The sequence below is a fragment of the Xenopus laevis genome, chromosome 4L, assembly GCF_017654675.1.
Source record: "Xenopus laevis strain J_2021 chromosome 4L, Xenopus_laevis_v10.1, whole genome shotgun sequence".
NCBI lineage: Eukaryota > Metazoa > Chordata > Amphibia > Anura > Pipidae > Xenopus > Xenopus laevis.
Window position 1 is genome coordinate 27,846,178 of NC_054377.1, and position 18,332 is coordinate 27,864,509.

An 18,332-nucleotide genomic window follows, 5' to 3' on the forward strand; every position below is an offset into this window, starting at 1 on the left:
TATAAGAAATCACATGAATTACATACTGTACATATAACATACAGAGTTGCATACATAACAACCAGTACTGGTACAAAATGATGAGAAAGGCCCTGTGCAAAAGAGCTTACAATCTAAAGGGGAAGGGAATGAGACTCAAAGTGCGGGAGTGGGCAAGATAAAAAAAAGCATATGAGAGGTAGCATTTGTTAGCATTTGTGTCCTACAATACCAAACATTCTCTGCTATGCAGTGGTTCACATGACAACTCAATTTGATAAAGGGAGATGTCTACCCCCCCCAAATGTTGTTTCCATTTGGTAATCTTGTTGAGAGTTGCCCCCCCCCCCCTTTATCTACATGAACTACGTTGACTAACATGGCTATACGTCAGGGAGTTGCATCACCAGAAGGTAAAGCAATTTGTATATACAGGGTGTGCACTCAATTCCAAAGTTTTGTCACTGCTCAGTCTTTAACTGTATTTCCTATGCATTTAAGCACACTTTATTTAGAAGTATGAAAAAACAAATTCCCTGTCATTTTCCCTTTTTACTATACATACCATTTATTATGATTATCTTAAGTTTTACATATTTAAGTATTTTACAGTGCTTCTTCTTTATTCACATCAATCCCTGTTGAAGTCAAGCTTGCAGTCTAAATTCCCTATCATATTGGTTACCTAATATAGAACTGGAGACCACCCTAGAATCAGAATCAGGGAAACATATAGGGGGTTATTTACTAAAGTTCAGTTGGGCTTTTTGTTGGAAAACTAGAATTTCAATTTTTTTTTTAAACTCATATTTTTCAGGATTTATTAAAGTCGAAACCAAAAAATCTGCCATCTCAGACCTGCTGAGGTTGTCAATAGGAGAGGTCCCTATCCTATTTGGTAGCGTCTGTGGTCTGCACTGAAATTAGTCCGAAAATCCGACTATTTCAGGCTTTTCAAGCAAAAAACTGAAAAATCCGGGCTTTTCGGAAAAAAGTCTGAAAGAAATGAGCGATTCTGAAAAAACCTTTAGAAAAAATTATACGATTCTGGTTTTCACTCGATTTGATCAAGTTTTCCCCTGATCCCCTGAAATCCTGTTTTTTTAATAATAAATAAGGTCAAATTATGGATTCTAGTTTGATTGTACTTTTTTATTTTAAAAAATCAGAAAAATTCAGATTTTGATAAATAAACCCCATAGAGTCTTCTCTGCACAAAAAAATGGAAGAATCAACATATTGACATCAAAAGAAATGTATTATATAAAAATACAATTGTTTCAAAGAAACTTCTTTTTAAACATAGTGATCCTAATAAGTTGATTTCACAATTTTTGGCACAACTTAATTTGTAACTTTTAGGGTAGAACTCCATGGGCGATTTTACCTGCGATACCTTCCGTTCTGACACGACACAACTGTCAGATGGAGACGCAACATGCAGCGTTCGCATCTGAAAAGTTGTGTCAGATCAGCTTCTACGTGCAACATTTGTATTACTTACATTCGATTTGGCGCATCCGACGTGACGCCTGTGATTAGTCTCATCACGTCAGAATGGAAGGTATCGCAGGTAAAATCGCCCATGGAGTTCTATCCTTATTCAAAGGAAGAAGACTTCTTGATTCCTTTGTGAAGAAAGAAAGTTATTTCCCATTAAAACATATTGATCATCCTGATAGAGTATAACCTTTTCCTTGGCAATTTACCAAACATCAGTTTAAATTGAATAAATATAAGAAAATAATATATTTACAACTCACATGTGGATTTGAGATAACCCAAAAATAAATACTTCCACCATAAATAAATAACCCTTATGTGAGTCGTCCCTAAACAAAACCTGTGTTATATCCAATTTATTATTCCAATCATCTGGTTGTGATTTTCAACCTCTTTATACAAAATAATAACTTAACAATAATAAATGGTCTTTATCTCTGAATTCAGCGATGTCCCCTGAACAACTAGTTATCTCTATAAAGAACAAACATATCAATTCTGAAACCTCCAAACAATATAGACTAATACATTTCTGTTAACAGAGATACTATACTGATGGCTTTTGCCATAATATAATCTGTATGTGGAAAGACCATGAATTTTATTTGCAGAAAAGAATCCAACCAAATAGTAACATTCCTCCACAGTTTGCTTTGTTGGATTTACATTGTGGCCTACAGTAGAAGGACCATTGTGACCCTGAACCACAGTTTATAACCCATGTAAGTATGTGTTTATAAAAGGGAGAGATGGGAAAACAGGCACATGGATAAACACAGCCATAAGAGAGCAGGAAATATGGGAAAATTGCTGCCTAATGCATAAAATATATGTAAAATTGCACTTTGCTTACTGCACTTAGGGTAAATAGCCCATACAGTTACAGAAATTCAGGTGTGCATTATTCGATGCTGAAATTATGTATGTCTCACTTTGTACATATTGTGATTGTTCAGAGGGTCCAGATAAGCCTCTACCGTATTTAATAAAGGAAGACTTTCAGTCATTGCAGTAAACACACTGCTTATGTATAGTCAGTGTAATTCCAGACTGGGTGTTCATAGCGAGGATTGCGGTCGGAATTTACGAAACAGGTGTAAAGTTTACTGTGTTCAAGCGTGCATCAACATTAACAAGAATTTAGCTTTAATTAGTGGTAATGTAGATGAGCAAATTGTTGACTGGTTTCTATTGGTTACCATTCTTGAGTAATATTAAACCAGTTGTGAATTCCCCTCTGTATATTCTAATGAGAGAAAACATGCAATTATATGGTACCCTCTAATCTCCAATGTAGATATAGGTGCTAGGGAATGTATTAACTGCTGAAGGCATACATGTGCTGACCCTGAGGCCATGTTCCATAAGATTGTGGATCCAGTATGGATCCGTGAGGCTTGACTGTGAATTTACAGAAACCCCCCCCCTAATTCCCACCTTCCATTGTTTTTCCACCGAGGCATTCACAAACATATGCACAGTGGCTTGTGGTGATTGGTTTTGGCTTGTTATCATAACCAAATCATATAATTTCTGGTTGTACATATGTTATAAATTAGACACAGGAGAGTCTGGAATATGCTAACTACCCTGTGTAGCTAACTTTGTCATTAATCATAATAATTTTGAGCATAAAGTATGAATTTATTTCTGTGAAAAAACATTTAGGGGGTTATTTACTAAACCTCGATTTTTTCTGGTGAAGGTTTTGTGGACAAAAAAATCTAATTTTTTGTGGAAAAAAACACAGAATTTTTAAAGGAAAAAAACCCTCAAATTTTTCAAGATTCCTTAGATATCCCGTAGCTGCTAAAAGTCCTAATCCGAAGATCCGTCATCTCAAGCTTGTCGAGGTCATGTAGAAGTCAGTGGCAGATGTCCCTTTTACAATTTGAAGATATTGTGATCTGTACTGGGTTTCGTTCGAAAATCCAAAAAATTAAGGGTTTTTAGTTGATAACCCAAAAAATTTAGCTATTCAGGCGTCAAATCCGAAAAATTTGTACTATTGGAGTTTTTGCTCAATTTTATCAAGTCTTTTCCCAAACCCACTTTTTGAGTTATTTTGCTGATAAATATTATAAGATTTGTGGATGGGAGTTGGTCGAGCTTGGTTAAAAAAAGATTAGATAAATTAGAATTTTAGTAAATAACCCCCTACATGTCTTTATAAAGTGCATATAAAGAGCTATGTTAAAAGACTAGAAAGCATCACAGCTACAGTATGTAACTATTCTTAAATAGTGGGTCTAGCCTGCAGGCCATTCAAGGTGACATTTGGGGGAGAATGCTTTTTATTCTGAATTCATGAAACTATAGAAGAATGGCTGTAACCAGTGGAAGAACAAGCAGGCACAACCCCTCCCCAAACAAAAACAAGAGCCTGGCATGCACAAGGTACCCATCAAAATTAGGTTGACCCCTTGCCTTCCAATAATGAGACCCTGTATGTATATTTGAAGGGAAAGCGGCTGGGGAGGGGGGATTTTCATGCTATAGGGTCAGTGTCGGACTGGCCCACCGGGATACCAGGAAAACTCCCGGTGGGCCCAGGTATCAGTGGGCCCTCATGCTGCTAAACATTTGGCCTCTGTTATGGCCATTCCCTATTTCAAAGAGGCTAAATAGATGTAATAATAGAGTATAGTATTGTATGTAAAGAAAAAAGACTATAGAGGTTGAGCGAGGAGAGGAAGAATAATAGTACTGAGAGTGGGCCCCTGGTCTAAGGTTTTTTGGTGGGCCCCTTGTGTCCCAGTCCGACACTGTATAGGGTAAGCCAACCCCATGGTCTGGACCTGGTCTGCTTCCTCTGTTGTTACACAACTGGCTGTAACTGTGTTAGGAGCTAAAGAAGCCTTGCCAAATATTGGAACACAACCCGCTACTGCAAGATTAGGCTCAGGATTTTCTGTTTACAATTTCATTAAATTATGCAATTAGCATAACATAGCATAACATTCCATATTCAGCAGAATCTTTTGTGGAGAATTCAGTATACTGCTGAATCCAAAAAGTATGGATTTGGTGCATTCCTAAAGCAAATCATTGAGGCCCATCTGTTTTGTAGATTCACCACTGCAAGCTCTATCTCACAGAAAGTTACTAAAGCTGGCCATAGATGTTGAGATTTTTAAAAGATCAGATCCTGATTGTGAGACCACGATCTTCTCAGAACGATCGTACGATCGTACGAATTTACAATCAACTAAAAAGACCAATTTGCCAGGAAAACAAAGGGGAGCTGCCTGCTTGGCCCTGCAAACATAGATAGATTGCACTGGGACTGACAAAGATTTTTTGACCTGGCCGATCAATTTCCTGACAGATGTCGGCCGAAAAATCGTAAGATGTACGATCAAATCCCACTAACCGCACGATAATTTCGAAGGATTGGTCGGACTTCCCTAAAAACGGTCGTTCGGCAAGAAGAATCGTCGCGTCTATGGGGAGCTTAAGGGCTAAAGCTGGTCATAGACGCAAAGATGTGATCATACGAATCTTTGATTCGTACAATTTTCTGGCCTTGTGTGGAGTATCCCAACATTTTTCAGGACGATCGAACAGGTTAAAAAAATGTCTGTCGTCTACCGATAATATCTCTGCATGTATTGCCAATCTGACAATATCAGTGGGAGACTGTCACCAGATATTGTCTGACCTATATTTTGTACGATTGCTGTCAGGGGCAGAACATCATCTGATCTGTTCTTTTACTACTTTATTTGATCTGAATGGTTAGTGGCAGGTCGAGAGATGACACCGAACGATTGTTCGTCCGATGTGAAGGTAAATCTGCACGTCTATGGCTGCCTGGTGATTAAAACTACCTCGGGGTAGTTTTCAGAGCAAGGCCACACAAGAAAAAGTCACTATAATTTTAATATTTAAATATATTTAGTGTTGGTGTATGTGTTTCCTTTATCAAACCAAAAGAAAAATCATGGATTGGGTATTTATGGATATAGCAGTTTTGAAGAAGAAAAATAATCAGAAGAAAGAGCCTATTCACACTCATGAAGAATGTTATTGAGAGCTAATTCACGCTGCTGCAAATATTTGAGCCCAAGATTCAAGAGCAGAAATAACAGAGATGCCATTGCTGTTGCTTCTGACTGAATTGCAAAACAAGCTACACACTTGGGATAATCATGTGTGTTGTGGAATACATAATATCTTCAGGTATTTGGCTCGGCCGCTCTGTTTTTACTTTGGCGATATATTTCTCATGTAGCATTGGAACAAAGCCATTGTAGAACAAGCTCAAACTCTGCTTGCCCCTTGCCTGCTTCAGATTCCATTGAGATCTACAGCAGTGCCGAGCAACCATTTTGGTTTCACAGTTACAACAAGAGTTTCATGTTTGGGACATGGTTTCTGCAAAGGAGTGGTTGCAGAAGGAAAGACTGAACTGGGAACTTGAGAATATTGTGTACAAATTGGCTGAAAAATAACATGTAATGTGATCTTGGGGAGAGAAAGAAATGGTGTTTTGTGAAAGGGTAATGTTCCCTTGCTTTGCATGAAAGAAGACGGCTTCAGGGAATCATCAGAGAGTCAGATATTGCAGGGCTATGTTTCTATTTCTCAATTGTTTAAACTACTAGATATAGCAAACTCGGAGACCCCCCATCTTTGTGGGCTTTACTTGCCACCATCATTATCATCTCAATGGCTTTCTGTGAATGCTAAGAACTTTAGTTCAGTATGCACTGGTAATAGCGATGGGCAGCTTTATCAGCATTGCCTGAGACATTAGCCTTAAGGTCCCCATAGATGCAAAGATTTTCTTTACGAAAGACCAATTTTAGCGAAGTCTGACCAATCCTTTGAAATTATTGTACGATTAGTGGGATTCGAACAATCGTACATCTTACGATTTTTCGTCCAACATCTGTCAGAAAATTGATTGCCCAGGTTAAAACATCTTTATTGATCCCAGTGCAATCTATCTATGTCTGCAGGAACAAGCAGGCAGCTACTCTTCAGTTTTGCTGGCAATATCGCCTGAAATGGTCTTTTTAGTTGATGGACACATCGTACATTTAAACGATTGTTTCGAAATATTCGTGGTCTCACAATAATGATTGGATCTTTTAAAAATCTTTACATCTATGGCCAGCTTAAGTCTGTATTTCACCATAACTGTCTTAATTTAAAACACAGGTTTAGGGTGTGTTTTGTCTCAGACAAAGTCTGCTGAAATCACACTCGTGGCTGCCACCCAAATGTTTAGAATAAAGTCACAGAATTCTTCTCCTCTGATTTTCAAAGCCCCCTCCTTAAGGTATATCTCTGATCTAGACTCCTACTCAATCTTGCATTGATCCATGGTTAACATATCCCACATGCTTGAAGGCTTTTCTACAAGGGTCTCAAAGTCAAAATAAAAGTCCCAGATGATGGATCATATTGGTAGAACTAGAAACTCTGCCTGTTTTCCTGGCAAAACATTTCCAGCCGTCTAATGGCATAGTTGCATCTACTTGGTTAAAGGAGAACTAAACCCTTAAAATGAATAGGGCTAAAACTGCCACATTTTATATACTGAACTTATTGCACCAGCCTAAAGCTTCTCAATAGCAACAATGATCCAGGACTTCAAACTTGTCACAGGGGGTCACCATCTTGGAAAGTGTCATTGACACTCACATCCTCAGTGGGCTCTGAGCAGCTGTTGAGAAGCTAAGCTTAGGGGTCGTCACTAATTATCAAGCAGGAAATGAGTTTGGCGTGTAATATAAGCTGATGCTATAGGACTGGTCATTAAATTATGAAGCTAATTGCACTGGTTTCTGTGCTGCCATGTACTAATTATCTGTATTAATTACTAATCTGCCTTATACTGTGACATTTATATTCTATGTGTACTGTATATTTTGAGTATTTTGATATTTTGATCTTTCCATGTATTTTGACTTGGTCCCTAAGCTCAGTAAGTGACAGCAGTACAGAGCATGTGCAGTGAATCAGCAGAAAAGAAGATGGGGAGCTACTGGGGCATCTTTGGAGGCACAGATTTTTACTACTAAAGGGCTGTCTTTGCCTGGGGCTGGTACAGAAGCCTAAAACATAATGTACAACATTTCTTAGCTACTTCTTTAGTTTAACTTTCCTTGTCCTTTAAGGGAATGTTTACAATTGTATATATATATTAAGGATTCTTAAAGTATGGGTTGGAGGCCCAAAAAAGCTCCAGTAACTGGACAATGCTACAATGACAATAGAACTGCTGTTATGCTGAGCCACACAATGTGCAGGACCCAAGGCAATTGCTCTGTCTACACCTGTGATCCCTTACCAGTGGCTCATGGGCAACATCTTGCTCACTAACCCCTTGGCTGTTGTTCCCAGTGGCCTCAAAGCAGGTGCTAATTTTTGAATTCCTGGCTTGGAGACAAATTTTGATTGCGTAAAAACCAGTTGTACTGCCAAAAAGCCTCCTGTAAGCAGCCAGCCCACATAGATAGCCAATCACAGCCCTTATTTAACATCCCCAAGGACTTTTTTAATGCTTCTGTTGCTCTCCGACTCTTTTCACATTTGAAAAAAAGGCAAAAAAGGTTGGTCTGCACCATTGATCTCCAACCAGTGGCTCACAAGCAGCATGTTGCTCGCCAACCACTGGGATGTTGTTCCCAGTGGCCAAAAGTAGGTGCTTATTTTTCAAATCCTGGCTTGGAGTCAAGTTTTTGACCATGCGCACTACAATACAGACTCTCCTGCAGGCTGTCAGTCCACATAGGGGCTACCAAATAGCAAATCACAACCCTTTCTGGCACCCCCTTCCCCCAGAAATATTTTAATTCTTGTGTTGTTCCCTAATAAGTTTTACATTTGAATGTGGCTCCCCAGTTTGGGGCACCCCAAAAGACCAATGCATGAAAGGACCAATTTCAATAAGGCCATCAACAAAAACCCCATTCTCAAAGCAGATACAGATATGAGCTCAGCTACTAGAACTATACAAGCACAGAACTGTGGTGACATGTTTTGCAAATGAATATTAACACTGCCCCTTCTTCAATATATGATCACTATCCTTAAAAGTTTTGGATATAAATATCATTTCTTTTTGCATCTTAATTGTGTTCTTACTGCACAGAATGATTCACACAGCCAGGAGACTCACAGTTGCCAACCACATGAATAGTTATTTATATCCAAACAAAACACGTTTGTCTCTGTACAACTGAGGGAAAACCTGAGATAGACTTGGAAACTTAACTTGGTGTAAATATGAATGTATAACTATTTATATAGCTCTACTAGGGCACTGTACAATTTACAATGCTGTAAATAGAATTACACCCAGTGAGGACAAGCGCTGTAATAAATTAATATAAATTACAGTGGTAAGAGAGACAGAAGCAAGGAAAATCCTGCCCTGAAGAGCTTGCAATCAAAGTGGTACATAGAACCCTGACAGTTAGATCTCATATTATTATAAAGAATATTATTCTGCAAGGCAATTTATAAACAGGTATACTGGAAATGATAAGCAAACCCATTTTCGAGGAGGAGGCGGCAGGAATTTAAAACATAGATTTGTGTCTGGTAGTGGTTCAGTTCCCAGAAGCTTGGAAAGAATCTAAATGAGTGAGGCAGAGAATTCCACACGTGCTATGCTGAAAGGGGTGGGCAAATTTGTACTTGTCCATTAACCCATGGCAACCAATCAAATTTTAACATTCATGATTTATTTTGTAGCTATCTGAACAAATGTAATCTTTGATTGGTTGCTGTGGGTTACCTGGTGCAAATTTGCCCTGTATAAGAAAATGAGCCCTATTGAATGAGAAAATCTAAGGAAAGTCATATATAGCACAAGTTAATTGGTGGATTGCAGATGGCAAATAGAAGAGTATTTTGGAATAAGATTAGCGATTCATACAGATTAAATTCTGTTGGTGAAATTAATGTGTCTGACTGTAACATTTACAGTATTAGATTTAGTACGGAGGGAAAGCCAGGATAGAATATGAGAATGTTGTGAATAAAACATTTTGTGGCATATCAAGCGAATAGGTTATAAAACATTTAGAAATATCCTAAAAGTGAACTGAGGACATCATGTTATTTGTACAATTAGTAGAGCCTTTGTGGTAGGCTATCTGATGTTAGTCACTATAACCACTGGAGACAGGTGGAGGTATTTGGAAATGCCATACAATCTGCAGCTTAGTTGTAAAGATTTGTTTAAATATTTCTGTTTTACTTATGTACATATACCAGGAGCTGTTCTTAAAGGACAACTAAAGCCTAACTAAAGAAGTAGGCTAAAAGACCAGATTAAATATGGAATCATTATTTAAAATAGGGCACATCTAGTCCCAACGCGAAACACTCCATTAGCATTTCCCACTATGGGGAAGAAGAGGCATGTGACTTGATACTCCACAAAACAAAAGGTACATACAGAGTCAGACAAATTGCTTAATTGCTTGTATGTGTGACTTAGAAACTACATACTCCTTACTGATAATTATTTTGAGTTTAATGATTTGTCTATTTTGTCTTTTTGTTAATGTAAATAAAAATCTACCGTTAAAAAGAAGTAAGCTAGAAATGTTGTACATTATGCTATGGGCTTCTGTACTAGCCCAAGGAAACCCAAGCCCTTTAGCAGTAAAGATCTGTGTCTCCAAAGATGCCCCATTAGCTCCCCATCATCTTTTCTGCTGATTTACTGCACATGTGCTGCTATCACTTACTGAGCTTAGGGGCCGATGCGCATATATATCATATAAATGTCACAATATAAGGCTGACTAGTAATTAATATAGATAATTACTACATGTCAGCACAGAAACCAGTGCAATTAGCATCAGAATTTAATAATCAGCCCTGTAGCATCAGCTTTTATTACAGACCAACCTCATTTTCTGCTTGATAATTTGAAACAACCCCTAAGCTTAGCTTCTCAACAGCTGCTCAGAACCCCCTGAGCATGTGAGTGTCACAGACACTTTCCAAGATCGTGACAAGTTTAAAGTCCTGGATCATTGCTGCTATTGAGAAGATGAATGTTTAGGCTGTTGTAATAAGTTCAGTATATAAAATATGGCATTTATAGCCACATTAATTCTTAGGATTTAGTTCTTCTTTAAGGGGGCACATGTAGGAGCCACATAGTGCTGCAGATGCTCTATTCAGTTCTGTCCAACTTTTCCATGAAATGACCTGATACAGCTGTAGTTAAAGCTTTGATTGTGCCTGTGCTAAACCTATACAGTTGAGATAGTATAAAATATGGCATTTATAGCCACATTAATTAATTAATTAATTAATTAATTAATCCACATTAATTCTTAGGATTTAGTTCTTCTTTAAGGGGGCACATGTAGGAGCCACATAGTGCTGCAGATGTAAGCAGGAAGGGTAAGGATGGATAATGTAGTAGAGCAAAATACAGTAGATATAGATATACCATATATACATAAGAGCAATTCATGGTTTTAGTCATCTACACTTTGATGCTCTATTCAGTTCTGTCCAACTTTTCCATGAAATGACCCGATACAGCTGAAGTTAAAGCTTTGATTGTGCCTGTGCTAAACCTATACAGTTGAGATAGTGATCCCTCACCAGTGGCTCGTGAGAACATATTGCTCCCTGTCCCTTTGATGTTGTTTCCAACAGCCTCACAGCTTGGGCTCATTTATAAAGAGCCAGACATGCAGCTGGAACTTCTCCTGCCAGAATACACAAAGGCAGTGAGATCTCCAATACAAATGCATTTTTGGTACCATATTCATAGAATGATTAGTAAGTTCTAAAATGTTGTGAATTTTTATATCGTTTGGCATGCTGAAAAACATAGGGTATGTAGGGCAGGAGTTTCCAAGATGAACTTCCTAACCACATTCATGGCATTAGTCACTTATGATAATGTGGTTAAAAAAGTCATGAAGTAGGGGGTTTTAAATACTGCACAGCAGCCCAAGACTTCAGTACTGCCCAGGATCTGAGATCACCAACTACTGCAGAGGAATACAGTGAAATGTGTGCTATAGTAATGTGTGCTGTTGGAAGGTATGCTATAGGAATGTGTGTCATAGGAATGCATGTTATAGGAAGAAATGTTTACTTTAGGGAGTGACAACCTGTGGCACTGCATCTAACCTGCAGCTTCCAAAATTCCTCTGTGCTCTGCACGCTTAGTGCTGGGAATTCAAGTTCCTACAAAATCCAGGGTAGGTTCTACTTTCCCACCGTTATTGTTCCACTGCAATATATCAACAGCTTCTTTGTAGAAGTGTAAAGTCAGGAATTAAAATTCAATAGCAGCAAGGTCTCATGTGATGCATGATACTTCAGGATTCTCTGGCTGATGTGGAAAAGATGACATGAATGTGTCTTTTACTGACCCATGGGGGGGGAGGGAATCTCAGTTGATAATCGGATTTACATTTCAAAAGTAATGTGTGTAAATTACAGTTGGGAACACTTGAAAGTCAGCCAGTAATGGCTAATGAAATTTTCTTTATCCATTAAAAAATCTACAGATCAAAGCAAACATTTATATGGATCAAACCCCTGGTATTTCTGGGGCCTGCCTTTCCCCATAACAAGGCTATATATTTATGAAAACATAAAAATTGCTTTAACTTTTAGCTTCCGGAATGTGTCTATTACTAAAAAATACTTTTTTTAACTGAAATGTTAGTCAGATTTGGCCATTTTTCCTGTGCTTTCGGCCCTAAAGAGGCTTAAGCTGGCCATAGACGCAAAGATAAGATTGTACAAATCATCGTACGTTCGGACTTCACCATCTCTTGACCTGCCACTAACCATTCCGATCAAATGAAGTAGAAAAGAACAGATCAGCCGATGTTCTGCCCCTGACAGCAATCGTACGAAAGTTATGTCCGACAAAATCTCCCACTGAAATTCGTCTGATCGGCAATACATGCAGAGAAATTATCAGCAGCTGACAGAAATCTTTTAACCTGTCCGATCGACTAAACGACCGATCTCCTCCGGATGAAAAATGTTGGGACTCTCCACACACGGTCCCAAAATCGTACGAATCCTCGATTCATACGATCGGATCTTTGCTTCTATGGCCGGCTTTAGGCTTTCAGCCTCATAGTTTAGCAACAGAGGCAAAAGTTTTGATTATATTCTCCATACCTGATAATTGCTGGAGTTCCAGCAGTATTTGCTGTTGGACAACAAATTCCTTTTTTCACCCATATTTCACCTTACATTGGCATTGGGTTAGACTTATAGGAATAGAGGATAACTTCTATTAGCAAATATTACCACACCCCATTATGTCAAGTGCAGAAAGGATAATGTGTGTGTATCCAAATACACAGACTTTCAAGAATATATATGGTCACTACAAATCTTAACCCAATTGGCTTTTATTATCAGGGCACACGCCTCACAAGGAAACTTTGGGCGACTTCAGAAAACGAGGCGCGCCAAATGCCATCCCGCTGGCGATTTACATTCTAGCCTGTGGGAGGCAGTAATGTCCCCAAATCCGAGCGTGTGCCTTCACCCTAAGGGTGAGCCCACTTAATTGCTCCCTATGTGCTACCATACCTCCCAACATTATGGAAATAAAAAGAGGGGCAAATTTTTTTTGACCATGCCCGTTTTTGCGGTCAAACCCCGTAATTATCATGTTCATTTTACAAAATTTGGCAGGTTGTGAAATTTCGAACATATTTCTGTGTTTTACAACAAAAGTTATGTCCAACCAAAGCTAGTGACAGTCTCCCTGAAAATCGTACGATTGGCAATACATGCAGAGATATTATCGGCAGCCGACAGCTGTCCAATTTTAACCTGTCCAATCGACCAAACAACCGATCTCCACCGGAGATCTCCAATCGAGGATTCGTACGATCAGATCTTTGCGTCATTGATCAGTTTAACTTTTCCCAAGGGACCTGTTATATTATATTGTTACAATTACTACTGCAGACAATGGACTGTGACCTGTGGTACAACACATTCTTGTGATATACTAAAAATTTTTGTTTATAAACATAAGCTCAGAGAGCTGGATGTAGTATCCAAACCCTCCCCCATATGGTCCCCATGTTATCTAACCCCCCCCCCCATTACTGTCACTTCAGTTTCCTGCTTTGATTTCACACTGTGCTGTTAATTTGCTAAACATCCCAAATGCTGCCCTGTTCCCATCACAGCCACATACATGGTTTCTCCACGGCTGCCATTTGTCTTTGATAAGTAGCCATGGAGGGCTGAAAAGCTCTGCAGTTCAGATGTACCTTGGCAAAATATAAAAGAAAGCTGAGCTCTCAGTAAACATTGTGCAGGCCTTTTATGCTGTAATCCCTGAAACCAGAATCAGACAATGCACTTTTGTCAGATATTCCCCTACTTATTTTTAATTATTTATAAAGTGGCAGAGTTCATATTGCATTCAGCTGTACAAATGGGTGGAAAATGCAGTGTGGAGAAACTAATTGTTGCTCAATGCCAGGAGAGGACAGACTACAACTGCCAGCATTTGGTGAGTTGTAGTCCAACAGCATTTTGGGCCATACATTTAATACTCATGCCTTAAAAGAGAACTAAACCCTAAAAGTGAATATGGCTAAAAATGCCATATTTTATATACTGAACTTGTTGCACCAGCATAACATTTCAGCTTCTCAATAGCAGCAATGATCCAGGACTTCAAACTTGTCACAGGGAGTCACCATCTTGGAAAGTGTCTGTGACACTCACATGCTCAGTAGGGTCTGAGTAGCTGTTGAGAAGCTAAGCTAAGGGGTTGTCACTTATTATCAAGCAGAAAATGAGGTTGGTCTGTAATATAAACTGATGCTACAAGGCTGACTATTAAATTCTGATGCTAGTTGCACTGGTTTCTGTGCTGCCATATAGTAATTATCTGTATTAATTACTAATCGGCCTTATATTGTGACATTTCTATTCTATGTGTACGTATATTGTGAGTGGGTCCCTAAACTCAGTAAGTGACAGCAGCAGCAGAAAATAAGATGGGGAGTTACTGGGCATTTTTATGGGCAGAGATCTTCCCTGCTAAATGCCTGTGGTTGCCTTGGGCTGGTACAGAAGCCCAAAACATAATGTACAACATGTCTAGCCTGTTTCTTTAGGTAAACTATACTTCTCCTTTAAAGACAATCATTCTTTAAATAAGGCATTTAAATCACAGTGCAGGAAAGCAATGTTGTTGCCTTTGTTACATAGCAGTCCCAAGCAATACTAACAGTAACAACAATGCCTTTCATCATTGCAGAACAAACTGAAACTATTCTGTCTAAATCACATCAAATCACAAGACCTTCAGGTATCCGTCCGCCCATCAGCTTTTTCTCCAGATTTTACAGCAAGTATCCGGCGGCCAGGTTGGGGGAATTTCTATTGTGATTTCTACCATCCCACCTACCTGGGATTCAAAATAGGCCCTGGCATTTCCAGTTTGCAGTACAGTTCAGTTCTTACCAGCACAATAAATAGTGACTGTGGATGGCATCTTACAGCAGGCCTCTGACATCTACAGATTGCCAGTCCAGACCTGTCTAACATATAGTTACCCATGGGTGGGCCCCTACAGCCGGACCCAGGGACAAATGTTAGATACAGCCCTCACTATATTTATTTTACGTCTTCCCTCTATAATGTTCATAAAGGACCTTTTTGGTATTGGCTGATTGGGGAACTGAAAAAAAATTCAGTTGGTTCGATATTTGTATAATTTGGATCAACTGTGCTTCACCAGGTGGCTGAAATTTAATTTTCAGATAATCAATTGAGGTGTATATATGGTTTCACAAAAGTTTCATTTGCCTGATTTCTCACAGGAGAGGAGAGGCCCCCAATGCACCAATATTTTTTTTTTTTTATATTTCTTTTATTGAAAATTTCTCAAATACAATAACTCTCTGTAATTATCTTGTTACATTTTGTATATATGTTTAGTTGAACAAAACCAAACAATAAAATAAACATTGAGTACAATCAACCTATATTTTTGTGTCATTTCTTACTTAGGGCTGCGTTGTTAGAAACACTGGGAGTTGTGTCTGGGTGTGGTTTCTTTGTGTCTGGTGCAGGTGGGAGGTGCAACATTTGAGGTGTTTTTGGACAGATATCAGCCCTCTTCCTCTAGGCCTAGCCAAATTTCTGTGGGCAGCCCGGGCTCATGTATGTTAGTTTGTATAGTGCCTGCATTGGGCCTTCTGAAGTATTCCATTTCTTTTTTTTTTTTTTTTGTATTTCAGATAGCTTTTATTGAGTAGTGAAAACAAGCAAAAATACAAGGAGTATCAATAATCCTTCAATAAACACGAAATAAGGCATAAGACTACAAGAGACACGGAAAAAGAAAAAGAAGGAAGAGTGAAAAGGTGAGTAGAGGTAAGTGCATATTGAATCAAGAGGTAGCTCAATATCTCATGGTTATACATACGGTAAAGAAGCAAGGCATATCAAGCGGAGGCGTTAAATAACAAGTAATCCTAGACACATTCACAGTTGGTTATGAACATTGAGGAAGGAGACCCATGGCTGCCGGACGCCCATAAATTTTTCCGTTTTCCCGGAAAGGGAAGCGGTGAGTTCTTCCATTATATAAATATCATTAACACTAGATATCCATTCTTCAGGAGTAGGAGGAGAAACATCTCTCCAATGTCTAGGTATTAGAATTTTAGCTGCTAATAACAATTGAATCAATAGACTGCGATGAAGAACATAATCAGAGTTATCAGTATGGAAGAGCAGTATAAGTTGGGGTGATAGGGTGATTTGGCAGCTCAGGATCTCCCTACAAGCGTGTTGAACATCATCCCAGAACCCTCGCATTTTTACACAAGAATACCAAATAGGAGAGATACTTCCAGGTTCCATATGGCATCTCCAGCATTTGTTATCAGTGGATAGATGCATTTGGAAAAGCTTAATGGGTGTCCTATACCAATATGAGAGCGTTTTATAACAGTTTTCCTGAAAAGAGTTGCTAATAGAGCATTTCGCTGTCAGTCTAAAGATTTTCTCCCATTCTTCTTCTTGCAGGTTGACTTGGAGTTCCTCTTCCCAGATTCGGGTGTAATTAGGTAAGTTGGGATATTTGTGTTGTATCAGTAATTTATAGAGCATAGAGATCAAATGGGGTTGAATTGTTTTTCTATCATAGATACATTCTAGCTCTGTCAGGGGAATTTTAGCTTGCTGGAGCACGGGATCACTTCGTAGCAGATGTTGTATTTGGAGAAATCTCCAATGGTCTTTATTATCCCAGTCTGATCTGTTGCCTTCTATGAGCGCTGGGGTATTGACTGACGAAAGTACATGCCTAATTTGTAGGTTCTGAACCCCAAAAGCTGACGACATCCCTTCGTCCAGAATCCATGGCAGAAAGTCCAAGTTATGACCCAATGTAGCAATGGGAGAGGGGTAAGGTAAGAGTTTGTATTTTTTATTTGTAGCAAACAAAAATTTTAAGTATTCCATTTCTATGCGATTGTTATTTTTTTTGGCATACATGCAGAGTAGGGATAGAAGGTTTTGTACTGCTTTCATGGGGGACAGCTCCTCAACTTGGTTGAGTAAAAGTATTGTCGGGTCCAGAGGAATTGGTATGTCTAGCCTACCTCTAATCACTTGTGTGACCGCAGACCAAAATCTATGGGCGAAAGGACACGTCCATATCATATTGCAGGGCCCCCCTTACATCTGGGACAATTCTCGCTTATGTCCGAGTTTATCTTATGTAGACGGTTTGGGGTGAGATAGGTTTGATGTAGAAGTTTTAATTGAGCCAGTTTATGTCTGGAGCATATTAGTTCTTGGGTTGCTGTCTCCAATATCTCTTGCCAGATCTCCCCTGTGATGCCTGGGATGTCGCCTTGCCATTTGCTGTGAAGCTTATGTAGCACGGGGCCACCTGCCACTGCCAAGCAATTATAAAATTGGGATAAAGTTTTCTTTAAGCCAGGGTTATGCGCCCAGGTTTCAATCCTCGCTGGGTCCAAGTTGATGATTTAGCTACCAAATTGGGAGTTTGTAGCGTGTCAACGCTGAAATTATTGAAATAACATGTTATTAGGGAGGGAGAATTTTTGCTTGAGTTCTGGGAAATCCATTTGTTTACCCTCCGTTATTATGTCCGACATGTATTTAATCCCATGTTTGGCCCAGAGTACGGCCATGTGTGGGAGTTTAGGATTACACCATATTGGTGAGAATCATGAACAATATTGTCATGTCCTGGGGGAAAGGGTTTGGGCAAATTTCCAAGCATGCCCTGTTGCTTTCATGAGCGGGGTTGTCTTGCTTGTGTATTTAGTGCCCCTATACAGCATGATTTTGAGTTCCTCATATGAGCCAACTATTTGGGCTTCTAGGGTTGTAGCTTCGTGGGGCTCCTGGAGTGCTGCCCATCTCCAGGCATTTACTAATTGTATAGTAAAGCAAGTTGTTTGGGGCGGCCAGTCCACCTTGGTCTGTAGGGAGTTGGAGTGATCTAAGGGAGATTCTAGCTCGCTCTTTATTCCAGTATAGAGTCAGAGTCAAGAACTTGTTAGGAATTGTCACCGGGGCTTCTCTGAAAACATACCATTAGTTTTGGGAGCATGATCATTTTAAATGAGGGAGGGACAAAGGGAGCCGGGGCCATGCCTCGGTTTTGTTTTCTAGTAATGAGATAATGGGATTTAGATTTAGATCTATGCATTTGTTAAGGTCTGCATGAATCCAAATTCCCAGGTATTTGAACGTGGATACCCACTTAAGGGCGTGGATCTGAGCTGGCATCCCTTGTGGTGGCAGATCTATCGGGAAGAGCACAGACTTGGACCAGTTCACCCGTAGACCTGAATACATTGTATGTGTGT

At 39.2% G+C, this 18,332-nt stretch overlaps 1 long non-coding RNA gene across 2 annotated transcripts in view; it reads left to right on the forward strand.

Moving 5' to 3' along the window:
* Positions 1-15,526: 15,526 nt before the first annotated feature.
* Positions 15,527-18,332, forward strand: part of LOC108713920 — a 48,046-nt gene continuing 45,240 nt past the window's right edge. Inside the window, exons 1-3 of one of the 2 annotated variants that reach the window (XR_001935241.2) lie at positions 15,527-15,855; positions 16,513-16,553; positions 16,804-16,898. This is a non-coding gene — a long non-coding RNA (uncharacterized LOC108713920). The remainder of the gene's footprint in view (positions 15,856-16,512; positions 16,554-16,803; positions 16,899-18,332) is intronic. The other variant, XR_001935242.2, reaches the window with a different exon arrangement.